The 14,235-nt window shown below is 39.1% G+C and overlaps 1 protein-coding gene across 2 annotated transcripts in view; it reads right to left on the bottom strand.

Moving 5' to 3' along the window:
- syn3 (synapsin III) overlaps window positions 1-8,545 on the bottom strand; it is a 135,511-nt gene extending 126,966 nt beyond the window's left edge. The window contains exon 1 of one of the 2 annotated variants that reach the window (XM_085386702.1): window positions 8,326-8,545. The gene's annotated coding sequence lies outside the window, so the exon portion shown is untranslated. The remainder of the gene's footprint in view (window positions 1-8,325) is intronic. The other variant, XM_085386701.1, reaches the window with a different exon arrangement.
- Window positions 8,546-14,235: the final 5,690 nt, after the last annotated feature.

The following is a 14,235-nucleotide window of genomic DNA, read 5'->3' as shown; positions in this document are numbered from 1 at the left end:
AATCCATACCGGAAACCCAATCGGTACCCCGCATGTGCGAAAGGTGTCTACTTCCAGTCGAAGCATTTTACGATAGTTACGGGTCAGAGTATCTGTTAAGATGTTAAGAATAATAAGTACCTCTTAAAGTTTTTGCATTAATGAACCATTTCAATATAATAAAGACAAAAACGAAAAATAAAAAGATAGTTAAGGATCAGGACTCCCCGATCCTTGCTGCGCATGTGCAAAGTCGGACCGTACTGTCGCTACCCGATCTATACCGGAAACCCGATCGGTACCCCGCATGCGCAAATCTTATGTCACTTCCTCTCTTTGCCAACATTGCGACATTCAATATATTTGAATGATACGGTTAGCGCCCAGTTAGCTCCTAGCATTTCTCAACAGCTCTGCCTCCTTTTCGACTACCGGGACATTTAAACAATGGATAATCCGTATCCGCAACAAATTTTTGCTTTTCTCCTCAACAGAGAGCGTTCCCCGATTGAACAACAGCGCCGTAAATTAAGAAGAATGGCGCCTAATTACAGACTTAATAATACAGACTTTATAATATGTCACGTGAAGATTCAGCAGCCAGATGAAGTGTTTACTGACAATTGACAGTGATAGCGGACATCATCATCACTATTCCAATCAATCCTCTCCACACAGACAAGCATAAACACACTCGACTATCACTAAATCAAATTTAACACACATTTGTAATGACGCAAATTCAGTTTACAACAGGGTTCATTCGCTCGGTCAGCAGGTGGCGGTATCCTCGTACACTGGGGAGTAAACTGCCATTAAACGAACAGAAGAAGAAGAAAACCCCTGCACATACGCAGTACGGATCGGGTAGGCCCGATTTGTACGGTCCGACTTTGCACATGCGCAGCAAGGATCGGGGAGTCCTGGGAGTCATTATCAGAAACATTTTAAGAGGTACTTATTATTCTTAACATCTTAACAGATACTCTGACCCGTAACTATCGTAAAACGCTTTGACCGGAAGTAGACACCTTTCGCGCATGCGGGGTACCGATCGGGTTTCCGGTACGCATCGGGTAGTTTTTTTTTTTTTTTTTTTTTTTTTTTTTTTTTTATTGAAACAAATTTCCATATACAAAACAAGTCAAGGAAACAGACCAGAATTGTAACAATTTACATTATAAAGATGGTGAAGCAAGTCATCATAACTTTACAGGGAGAAAATAGAAGTTTCTAGAGTAAAGAAATAAGGAACATAGACCTTTTGACACAGGCAAGAAAATTAGAAGAGCAAGTATTTTTTGATTTTACAGTATAGTACAGCAGTTTTTTTGTTCATATTTGAAATAAGCTTAAGTGACTTAAAGTATTGACAAAAGTAATTCAAGAAGACTGTAAACATAGGAGAGGCATTCTTCCACTTACATAAATGAATGAAAAACTTACATAGCACTATTACAAAATTGACAACATCTGAGATTTCAGAATCCAGATTGTCCATAAAGTAAAGAATATCCTTAGATGTGAAGGCAGGTACATTGGAAATTCTGAGTGAAACCCAACAGTGTATTTCAAACCAGAAAGCATTAACATACTGACAAGTGAAAAATAGATGCTCTAGTGTTTCTGGATCGGAAGAACAGAAAGCACAAGAGTCGGCCTCAAAATTAAACCTTTTATGCAGGAATTCTCCAACTGGATAAATGCCTGATATGATTCTGAAGTGTGTTTCTTTCATTTTAGGCGCAAGTGGGTATTTTAAGTAAAAAGAAAATGACTTGTCTTTCAATATGCTATCAAGGTCATGTCTGACATTGACATTGTAGTTGCAGAATACTATTTGCTTAAAGGTATTAGAGATGAACTTATTATTAAATTGTTTGTCCTTTATTGAGGTATTACCTATCGTCAGTGAAGGTAAGCATGTTCTTATTAATGAATACTTTAAAGTATTTACGATAAGATTTAACAACGGTGTGGGTATCGCTTTACAAACCTTATTATAATTATTAAATGAAATCACTATTTTATACTTATCAATAAATTCTTCATAAGATAGCAAGTTTCCATTTCTATCAAGCAGATCAACAACAAAACATACACCGTTATCATACCAGTCTGATTTAAATAAGGACTTCTTATTGATGACTATAACCCTATTATTCCACAACACAGAATTGTGAGGTGAAAAATTGTGGGTGAAAATTAGTTTCCCAAAATTCAAAGCTTGCTTATAGAAACTAGACAACTTAAGAGGAAGCTTAGATATTTCATAATCACATCTGAGCAAAAAATCTAACCCCCCGACCTTATTAAAGAGTTTGTTTGGAATATGGTACCACATAGATTGAGGACAGGAAATGCAGTCTTTTATCCATCTGAGCCTGAATGCAGCAATAATAGATTCAAAGTCTAAAGCTTTCAAGCCCCCATTTTCATAGTCTTTAACTAATTGTGATTTGCGTATATAATGTGTTTTATTCTTCCAGATAAAGCTGAATATAATAGAATTGGACAGTTTAATCATTTTAGGAGATGTAAAAATTGAATAACAGGGGTATATGAGTCTTGAAAGTCCTTCTGCTTTAGACAGTAAGATACGACCTAATATGGATAAATCACGTGTTAACCAATGATTAAATATTTTTTTAACTACATTTAATCTAGGAGTTATGTTATTATTCTCTCGATCATTAGTATTTTTACTGATTATTAAACCAAGGTATTTTACCTCCTCTTTTACTGGTATATTGTTAATAGTATTTTGATTACAGTTGTGTACAGCTAAGATTTCACATTTTTTAAGGTTTAGTGTTAAGCCGGATGCTTTTGAGAATGAAAGGATTTTATTAATTGCAGTAGAGACCATATTTACATTCCTTAGAAATAAGGCAGTGTCATCAGCAAATTGACTAATTTTAAATTCTTTATCAAGAATGTTTATGCCTTCCAGATCTGAAGAGAGTTTGATATAAATGGCAAGCATTTCTGCTGCAACAATAAACAATAACGGGCTAATAGGGCATCCCTGCCGAATGCCACGATGAATTTTAAAACTATTAGAAAACCCCTGATTGAGTGCAATACTACTTGTTATATCTCTGTACAACATTTTCATTACACTAACAAATCTGGGACCAAAACCCACAGCCTCCAGAGCTTTAAATAAAAAATTATGCTCCAAAGAATCAAAAGCTTTAAAGAAATCAAGAAATAAAATAAGGCTATCATGAGGAATTAAATGATTGTAATCCAACATATCTAATACTAAACGGGTATGATTATGGATATGACGCCCTTTTATAAAGGCTGACTGTGTCTCATCTATTATTTGAGTTATTCCTGTTTTTAATCTGTTGGCATAGACATGAGCTAATAATTTGTAGTCACAGCAAAGAAGTGTGATAGGTCTCCAGTTATCTAAAAGGATAGGGTCCTTGTTTGGTTTAGGAAGTAAAGAAATTATTCCTCGTTTCATAGTTGGAGATAGCATCTGATCATTTATACATTCATTAAATACCTCTAGTAATAGATCTTTAATGTCATTCCAGAAATATCTGTAAAATTCAATCGTGATTCCGTCGGGACCTGGTGATTTACCATTCGCCATTTGGGAAACAGCAGCATCCAATTCAGCTAAAGTGATTTCAGACTCATTGAGATTTTTAAAGTGTGAGTCAATTTGAGGAATTTTTCCATGGATAGAGCTAAAAAAAGAATTAGTCTCCGAACTGGAATAATTTGTAGTGTAGAGGGCTGAATAGAACTCTGTGATATAGTTGTTTATAGTCTGTTGGTCTTCAGTCAGGGTATTATTAATTTGTAACTTCATTATAGTTTTTTTTGTTTGTCTAGTTTTCTCCAGGTTAAAGAAATAAGAAGAATTCTTTTCCCCCTCCTCAATCCATTTAGCCCTTGAGCGAATGAAGGCACCTTTTGCTTTGTCTATATAAAGTTCATCTAGTTTGTACTGCAACTGGTTTAGTTCTATAGAGTTTTCCTCTGTCAGATGTGATAAATTGCACAATGAACTTATTTGTGCAGTAATTTCAGCCTGTTTCTGTCTCCTTTTATTAGCCATTAATTTTCCTTCTTCACTAGCAATTTTTCTGACATTAAACTTCAACCATTCCCATTTACTAGTAGAAGAAAAATCCTCCATTGCTTTTACCTCTCCTATCAATGATTTAATTTTTATACAAAAAGACGAGCTTCGTAAGAGGTTACTGTTAAACTTCCAGTGAGAATTCTTCGGTTCTGATAATCTATTATCCGGGGAGATTGAAAGTGTTATGGCACAATGGTCAGTAACAGGGGAGTGAAGAATCTTACAGTTGGATGATAGGGGGAAGAGACTACCAGTTATTAAGCAATAATCCAGTCTTGAGCATTGAGAGCGCTCAGAATTATTCCAGGTGTATTGCAGTTTTTCTGGGTTTAAGTTACGCCAGATATCGATTAGGTTGAGGGTGCAGGAGAAATCCATTAATATTTGGTTAAAATGAGAAGAGTTATATTTAGTTGGAAATCTATCCAGTTTTTCATCTGGTACCATATTAAAGTCACCTGCAACAACGACTTTTTCAGTTGAATAGATGATCTTCCATTCTTCTATCATTTTTTTCAAATCAGAAATCAATTTCCTGTTTTTAGCTCTATTGTTGAACCCATAAACATTTACTAAAATGTACTTAGTATCATCCAACTCCATGTTAACCATTAACCAATGACCTTCCTCATCACCTTTATGATCAAGAACTCTTCCATTAAAACGATGTAGAAAAATAGCCACTCCTGCTGAATGAGAGGTACCATGAGATAAATAAATATCACCGCTTCCCCACTGCTTTCTCCAAAATATATGATCATCTTTACTACTGTGTGTCTCTTGAAATAAAAAACAATTCGTGTTAGGCTGTTCCTTACAAAAAAGAAAAATCGCTTTACGCTACTTCTTAAACCTCGAACATTTAAAGAAAATATTGAAAGAACCATTGAATATAGCTTGAAAGTGCTGTAATAACTAGAGTAAGGCAATGGAACATTTTACCTCCTATTAACTAATAGACCCAGTCAAAGTCAGGGACCATTGAGCAAGTTACCGGCTTAAATTTAGTTGAACAGTTATACCTTCTTATCTAGGTCGTTATAAAGTTCTTTCATTCTTTGATTTGACGACCATCGATGACAGCATATCCGTCCTTCAGGAAAGCTTTGAGCCCTCTGCTCCTTGCCTCCTCCACCCTCGGCCACAGACGTTTGCGGGCTTCTCTGTCTTCCTTACAAAAGTCCTCTCTAAACCGAATCTTCATCTCCTTGCAGAGCTTCGCCTCCTTGGACATCTTCCACACTAGGTCTCGAACAGTTCTCATGGCAAACTGTATGACAATCAGCCTGGGTTTGTCACCAACTCGTCCCTTCTGACCCAGCCGGTGCACTGTATCCACTGTGTTGTACAGCTGCTCGGCGTTCGCAGGAATTATCTTGGTCAGAATTCTGATTATTTCTTCTCTCGTGTTCTCCCCCTCCTTCTCAGGAACGCCAGTTAGCAGCAAAGACCATCTCCGTTTGTATCTAGCATGCTCCAGACACATTTCACGAAGAGCCTCGTTCTCTTTTTTCAGCGTCGCCATCTGCGTTTTAATACGTTTCACATCTTCCACCACAGATTTAACAGCTTCCGTATTAGCATCCACGGACTCCTTTACTTTTCTTACAGCGTCGGTGTTTTCTTGCAACTGGAATTCATAATTCTTTAAATGTTCACTTTGGGTGTCAAATTTACATACCAGTTTTTGGATAGCATTGAGGAGAACTGTGTTTGAAACTTCGTTTTGCGTCTGCGATTCGTTAGCCTTCATTTTTTTAGGATTTGGACTTTTAACTGGTGTGTGGTGACGATCAGCTTGCGGTCTGTCTTGTGATAAGTCGTGCTGCTGTTCCATCCATTCAATATCTTCTTCGTCGCACGCCTGTCGAAGAGCCGCTAGGTGGTAGCCATGATCTTTGTTAATGTTAGCCATTTCGCCGCTTCGGAGAAGGTGGCCGAGAATGACGGAGAGAAACACAGGGAGGAAGTTTTTGAGTTTTAGAGATGAAGTATAACTAGTCTGCTTCTAATTCCGGTTAACTTGATTGCGGTCAAGACATAAAGGAGGTTCTTTTCAGGAAAAGCCTCGGAGCCCACTCAAGTTGAACCGCTCACTCCGCCATCTTCCCAGTCCCTACGCATCGGGTAGTGACACGTACAAATCGGGTCTACCCGATCCGTACTGCGCATGTGCAGATGTTTTCTTCTTCTGTTTCGTTTAATGGCAGTTTACTCCCCAGTGTACGAGGATACCGCTACCTGCTGACCGAGCGAATGAACCCTATTGTAAACTGAATTAGCATCATTACAAATGTGTGTTAAATTTGATTTAGTGATAATCGAGTGTGTTTATGCTTGTCTGTGTGGAGAGGATTGTTAGAATAGTGATGATGATGTCCGCTATCACTATCAATTGTCAGTAAACACTTAATCTAGCTGATGAATCTTCACGTGACACAACATTGTTATTCTTTTACGGCGTTTTTGTTCAATCGGGGGACGCTCTCTGTTGAGGAGAAAAGCAGGAATTTGTTTGTATACGGATTATCCATTGTTTAAAGTCCCGGGCAGTCGAAAAGGAGGCAGAGCTGTTGAGAAATGCTAGGAGCTAACTGAGCGCTAACCATCATTCAAATATATTGAATGCCGCGATGTTGGCAAAGAGAGGGAGTGACGTAAGATTTGCGCATCCGGTACGGATCAGGTAGCGACAACAGCCTTAGCAACAGTGAAGGAAGATATTTCTCATTTATTTTGGTCATGCTTATACACAAATCTTTTCTGGCAAGAATTTTGTGTTTTTGTTGTTTCCTTTATCTTGTCTGAGTTCTCTCTTTGTTACGAGAAAATATTGTTTGGTTTCTTTAAGTACCCCATGCACAGGGCAAACGAATTTTATTTGATTAATTTATTGATATTATTGGCTAAATTTCATATACATAAGTTGAAATTTTCTAACACAAAACCATCCTTTCAGTGCTTTTTAAATGAAACCAAACAATATGTTAAAACCATACAACATTCTCAAAATCTAAAAGCTGTCAAAACCATAAACTTGTTCCCTGTTCAATATCATGTGATTCTTTAATAGACTGTGTCTATTTTTTTTTTTTTTTATACGAACCCCTTGACATTGTGTTTGCTATTTTGTATTTGTATATCTGTATTTTGTGCTTTGTCAATAAAGCGTATTCAAAAGAAAAAAGAAAAAAAAAAGAAACAGCCTTAGCAACAGGCTAGTAATCAAGATGGTGGTCGCAAGCACCCCTGTGCTAGCAACTGGCTAGCATTTAGCAGCTAAAAAACTACACCTAGTTTAAATTAACAGACACAGAAATAGAGTAAATCTTGGACCAGAAGGCCAGAAACAAATGATGTTAAAGTATTTTTCTGACCAATATCAGCTTTTTCAACCAATTGCCAATATTTACTTGATTCCGAATCAGCAACTCTTTATCTTTTTTTAATGTTCTTAAATGTATTTAAATTTATTAAGCTTTCATATAGCCAGTGACATTCTGTACTGTCATCATACACACACATGGTCAGCTCTGATTTGTATGCTAAGAAGTCAAAATAAAAATGTCAATTTTCTGTGCTGCGCTTGTGTCTGCTGCCGAAATAGTTACTGCAGGTTTAAATTGGGTTAAAAGCATATATATGATTTTTAATATATCAAGATATTACCTAAAATAATTAAAATACCTTAAAAAAGTAAAATCTAAAAGTTAGCTTTTTACTTTAAACCAGATTAGTGACAAGTAGGAGCTCAATTAGGACTAAAACAGGCTCTTCTCCATCAGTTTCATGTCTCTGAATGGGAACCACACACAGACACGAGTTAATGTAGCCTGACATCTGCCTTAACACAGCACTAGACTGGCCACCCCCTGGTCACAGTCATGACATGGATAGCCCCACCTCCCCTCCCTTACAGCGGAGTGACTGGACTGCAGGCTGCAGAGACACGGCTGAGGGAATCCCTGCACAGATCCATATCACACGAGCTGCCAATTCAAATGAGTCTGACACAGCAAAACGCTGCGCTCGTGTAGCCAAAACACATTTTTCCATCGGAGCGATAATAATCAATAAAACATGATTAATGCCCAGGAAAAAAAAAGCTTCATTGTGTGAAGCAGCAGCTGTTCTCTCCTAACAGAATGAACCCGCAGCAGGAAGCACAAACACCCCGACAAAGGCTGGGAACAGAAACGTGGGCATGATGCTGAGAACCAGAAAGCGCAAACACGCACAATTTACCTGAGCGGCAATTGTCAGTTATCAGCAAGTGTCGGGCGATGACCCTTCGTCTTCTTCTACTGATGCTGCTGCCTCTTCTTCTTTTGCGCTCAGGTCCGCGGTCCTCCTCAGCCTCCCAGCCAAGTCCCCCTCACTCTCTTTCTCTCACTCTCTCTCCACAATGCATGCTGGGAACGTGAGGGGTGTAGCGTATTCATTACCGCAGTCGGTCCTGTAAGCTCATTGGTCGGATAATTATTTCTTAAAATGAAATGGAAAAATAAATTAAAGAAAATTATATTTAAAAAAATTTTCTCGTGTGTTTAATTCAAATATCCCTTTAAATATTTTTTTTGATTTTTTAAAAATTAATCATGAAATGCTTATTTAATGTAGAAAATATGAACCTGCTGATCCATGTATTTAGTTTGCTGTATTTGTTGATCTCTTGAAGCTTGTTATAACAAAGGATGTCAGCGCATATAGAGAATGTGCAAAGGGACACTGACAAAGAGAATCACCATGGTTACGGTGACAGTCTGCAAAAATCTTAAATTGTCTAATATTTCATTGCTAAACTTGTGTGAAATAATGCAACACACACAGAGAGACACACACACACAGACACAAAGTGCAACATTTGCCCCCGAAATGTAACGTAGCGCTATGACACTGCAGATTTTGATATCGATCAGATGCCAAGTAAATTCAGTATTTCTGATACTGATACCAGTACTGATAATTTTACCCTATAAAAGGCATCTTATCTAGGGGAGAGCAGTGTGTATGAATCATAAATTCTGAACACATTTGAATGAACACTAAATCACTTTTACATCTTTTTTACTTTCCACAATAATTTTGAAACTGGGTTTTTCTGAGACCTGCAATCTAAATGCACCCGTCTTTAAAGGACTTAAAGGACTTATGCTATAAATATAATAGACATGAAAGTCAGCACTAAAAGGTTCAGACTATGTTCAGTGGGCTACAAACTGAACTTGGAAGATAGAAACAAAGTACTGATCTTACTGCGGTGGTATTAATCCAAGAGAGGCACTTATGACAGTAAGTTCACTGCACTGAGATTGCCTCCACAGTCACCAGATCTAAATCCAATTGAGCACCATTGAGATGTGGTGGAACAGTAGATTCAAATTACAGATGCCGAGCTGACAAATCTGCTGCAACTGTGGGCTGTCATGTAAACATGGACTAAAATCTCTGAGGAATGATTCCAGCACCTCACTGAATCTGCACACAAAGAATTAAGGCGCTCAACATGCCACAACCAAAGTCTACAGCACAGGTGTCCAACTCCAGGCTTCGAGGGTCGGTGTCCTGCATGTTTAAGATGTGTCCTTGATCCAACACAGCTGATTTAAATGGCTACATGACCTCCTCAACATGTCCTGAAGCTCTCCAGAGGCCTGGCAATGAACTAATCATGTGATTCAGGTGTGTTGACCCAGGGTGAGATCTAACCACTGTGGATGACACCACAGTGGTTGGACTCATCTCAAGGGGGGATGAGTCGGACTACAGAGATGAGGTCAACAGACTGACTGAGTGGTGTTCAGTTAACAACCTCCAACTGAACACCACGAAAACTAAAGAACTTATCTTGGACTTCAGGAAGGGCAGAGCAGACCCACTTTACATTCACGGGAGCTGTGTGGAGAGGGTACACTCCATGAGGTTTCTGGGCGTGCAGATATCTGATGACCTCTCCTGGACTGCAAATACTACAGCGGTGGTTAAAAAGGCCCAGCAGCGTCTCCACTTTCTGAGAGTGCTCAGGAGGAACAACCTGGAGGAGAGGCTGCTGGTGACATTTTACAGAGCCACCATAGAGAGCATCCTAACGTACGGCATAACAACATGGTATGCAGGGTGCTCAGCTGCGGACAGGAAAGTACTGCAGAGGGTCATCAACACAGCCCAGAAGATCACTGGCTGCTCTCTGCCCAGCCTGGAGGTCACTGCAAACTCTCGGTACCTCAGCAGAGCTGGCAATATCATCAAGGACCACTCTCACCCCAGCAACCAACTGTTTGAACTATTACCGTCAGGCCAACGGTACAGGTCACATAAAACCAGGACAAACAGATTCAGGGATAGCTTCTTTCCCAGAGCTATCACCGTAGTAAATAAGCACAAAAACAATTGAACCTATTCCATACCGTCACTGTCATTATATTATGCTGCTATTCATACTGTCATTATATTAATGCTGCTATCCTGTATATATTGTACATACTATTGTTTGAGTACTTACGATTGTTTTTTTTGTACTTTTTATATTTTACATTTATATTTATTATTGAAACTTGCACCAAGGGAGTGGCACTCCAATTTCGTTGTACTCTGTACAATGACAATAAAGGCTATTCTATTCTATTCTAAAACCTGCAGGACACCGGCCCTCGAGGCCTGGAGTTGGACACCTCTGGTCTACAGGTATGTACTCTTCCCACAAGTGACCAATAAAACATCTACTAATGCTTCGATGATAGGTAGCCTCCCAACATACCACCACTTACCATCATCACAACAAAATATAAATGAAGAAACCAGTGGGAAGATATTGGTGATGCTGATATCAGCAGTAGTAAATATTTTATGACAGCAAAAAAAAAAAAGAGGGATTAAAAGCGGACCGCCTGGCTTTCACTGATGTAACAGACAGTAATAACGTCACTGATGATTTTTATTAGCCGCCTGTCTGCAGACACGATGCCCAGTTTGTTTCACTGGGGTCAAAACAGAAAAAGCTGATGCAATAAGAGTAGGTTTCATCAGTTTGTTATGCAGCATGCTTGCCTCATAATGACTCTGCGCTCTCTTCAATGAGCACGTCAGCAGCATCACGGGCACAGAGCTGGATTAAGAAAACTTTTAATGAATTCAGGGGTAAGAGTGTGAATGAATGTACAAATCCCAGGATTGTTTTGGAGCTAATTACACTCTAATTAAAAGCAGTGGTCCATCTCCCAGCCCTCCGGATGCAAACGCAGTCACAAACGTTGCAATGGGATCTAATTAATGCCACTTTTTTATGTTGCACTGCAGTAAAGCTCTCAGCACGAGCTGTTGATGGTTGTTTACAGATGTACACATGAATCAGCTTTTGTATGTATATTTTATGCTGCTTTGTTTCGATTTTAAGCCTGTTTGACTTTTTTTTTTATCCATTAGTAGTATCAGTGACAGTTTATGATCCAGCCTGCTCTTGGCCATAAATCCATTGCTGCCCTGGCTCAGTTTTCCATCAGTGAAACAGCTGTTGCAGACAAGAAAAGAGAAGGAGGCTGCATCCCCAAAGTGCAGTGCAAATGCTGTCATCAGCTCACAGCAGGACACATCTGTACAGCAGCTGAACACAAATACAAACTGACATGACGGCGCAGCATCAGAAGATTGAAGTCTCTGTCTCACAGCAGCGGCACTGTTAGTGCAGTTTTTGCTGCTTTGGGTTGTTCTTGTTTGGGGGGGGGCTTGGGGGTTCAGATTAGATGTATAATGAAACTGTGGATTCTGGAAAATGACCAAGTGAGTTGTTTAATACAGTTACAATCACATTTTGGGGTTAAGAGACCTCCAGCAGACGTGCAAATGAGTAAAATGTGCATATAGTGGAACCACAGACTGTATATAAATCATGGATGTAGCTGCTGTGACGTCGTTCACTGGTGTTGTTTTAGATATAAAGTCAACCTGGGGGAAGTCCAGGCCTCGAGGGCCGGAGTCCTGCAGGTTTTAGATGTGTCCTTGATCCAACACAGCTGATTTAAGTGGCTAAATGACCTCCTCAACATGTCTTGAAGTTCTCCAGAGGCCTGGTGATGAACTAATCATTTGATTCTGGTGTGTTGACCCAGGGTGAGATCTAAAACCTGCAGGACACCGGCGCTCGAGGCCTGGAGTTGGTCACCCCTGCTGTAGAGGAACAACTACTGAACTATGCAAAGACTGAATGCTGATTGGTATAAAAGATGGCTTAAACAGGAAAGGGCGAAGAAGTACACCTGAGAAGCACTGCATTCATTGTTTTCAATCCTCAGACTCACTTTCTTTAAGTTTTATTTCTTTTCGTGGAAAGTATGAAAAGGCCTTAAAATGATATGCATTTACTGCAATAAATTAATTAACAAGGATGTCTACAGGGGTTTTGTATAGACTGTATATAAAAGATGGCTATAACATTTTTTTTTTTAAAGAAATGCCTTGAACCTGCATTCTCTCTAATAGCCAGGAGGGGGTGACATATAGTGACTTCTATTACAAAAAGAATTCCATCTGCAAAGACATCTTTAGGAAATATTTTACACAATTAATGCATTTTGAAAAATTGCAACGAATTTCTGGATTTCACGGATCCAAACTTACTGTGTAACCTATATACACGCCAAACATGTTGCCTTTTTTTGAAAAATTCATCCTCAAAAAATGCACTATGATAAAAAACAGGAAGTTGACAGCGATCATGAGCTGGTCCTCATGTTCAGAGAAATGGAAGAAACAGAAATTCTAGGTTCATCCATTTCTCACAAGAAGGCATGCAGAGAGACAAATTTCATGGTTTGATCCAAGGAAGGTGTAGCTGTAAAGCTGTATCACGACTACTTTTTGCACCAAATTTGTCAAGTGAAATTACGCGGTCACTATGAACGGCTGCATTATGAATAGGTGAGTCCCAAAAATATTTTAAACGTTTGAAATATTTGCATTTTACACCTCAGGTATGTAAAGGCCTTTACGCTCCAAATGAAAAGCAAAGCAGATTATTTTTTAGAGCTACAATGTAAAATGTGGCTCTCACTCTTTTTCTAAGAAAAGAAATCTATAATTGATGCAGGAGGCCAGGAAGCTGCTGCTGGCCTTGTATCACTCCACAGTAGAGACTCTCCTACTGCCTGGATGTTTGGTACGCAGGGGCCACAATGAGAACAGGAAGGCTGCGCAGAGGGTAATTAACACTGGCCAAAAAATAACTGGCTGCCCTCTGTGATCCCTGGAGGCCATCGCCAGATCCTCCTGTCTGAGGAGAACAAGGGCCATCACAGGTGACCCCCACCCACCACCCGTTTGACTCGCTGCCCACTGGTAGCGTCTCGGGTCAATCAGGTCCCACACCTCCAGACCATCAACCCTCAGGCCACTCACATATGGACTCTATTCTCAGACCAAGTCCTCAGCACGACTTCCAAGCACGTTTCAAGTTGTTCTCTAATGTGTGCCTTTCTCTTAAGCACCATTTGTAGAGGAAACAGTTGTAGATGTGTTGTTTAAATCCGCTGAGCACCAAAATAGTAATGCAACACATCTTCTCTACAGCATCCTTATTGGTTTTCTTTAGGAAATGACAACATCACAGAAAGTGAAAAAATAACTGCAGACCTGAGTATTGCCACCATGTGAGAATTATGCAGAATTGTAGGAAGACCACATTTCCCACTGCTCAGTTGCTTCTTGTGCTTCACCCTAAAGGGCAGAATGACATCATCAGGTACATCATCAGGGGTCTTGTGGGATAAGTAGATACGTTGTTTTTTTTGTTTTTGTTTTGTTTTTTATTAATTATCGCACCTAAATGAAGCCAGAAAAGCTTTGAGGGATCTAAGTGCTTTGACCTTAATGCCAGTATTACCTTGCATTCACTACCGATGGCTAGCTATATTAATTTTGCATGAGAGCATGATAATCATTTCCTAATTAGCACTGACCACCAAGTAGAGCTGAGCTGAGGGGGAATTGTCATTATTTTTTAGATATTTGTTAATAAATCAAAGAGTTCTTTTAAAAAAATCTATAAAAAGATGCTTTCTAAAATCTCAAACATAAATTCCCTAGACGACTTTTGAACCCCTTACATTACTTACTTACATTACACTGTTGCACCACAAAGATGTCTGAAGTCTTGC

The sequence above is a fragment of the Rhamphochromis longiceps genome, linkage group LG17, assembly GCF_057381845.1.
Source record: "Rhamphochromis longiceps isolate RC_006_pf linkage group LG17, R_longiceps_female_GT1.1, whole genome shotgun sequence".
Taxonomy (NCBI): domain Eukaryota; kingdom Metazoa; phylum Chordata; class Actinopteri; order Cichliformes; family Cichlidae; genus Rhamphochromis; species Rhamphochromis longiceps.
Note: the sequence above shows the minus strand (reverse complement) of the source record. Positions and strands in the feature narration are given on the sequence as shown.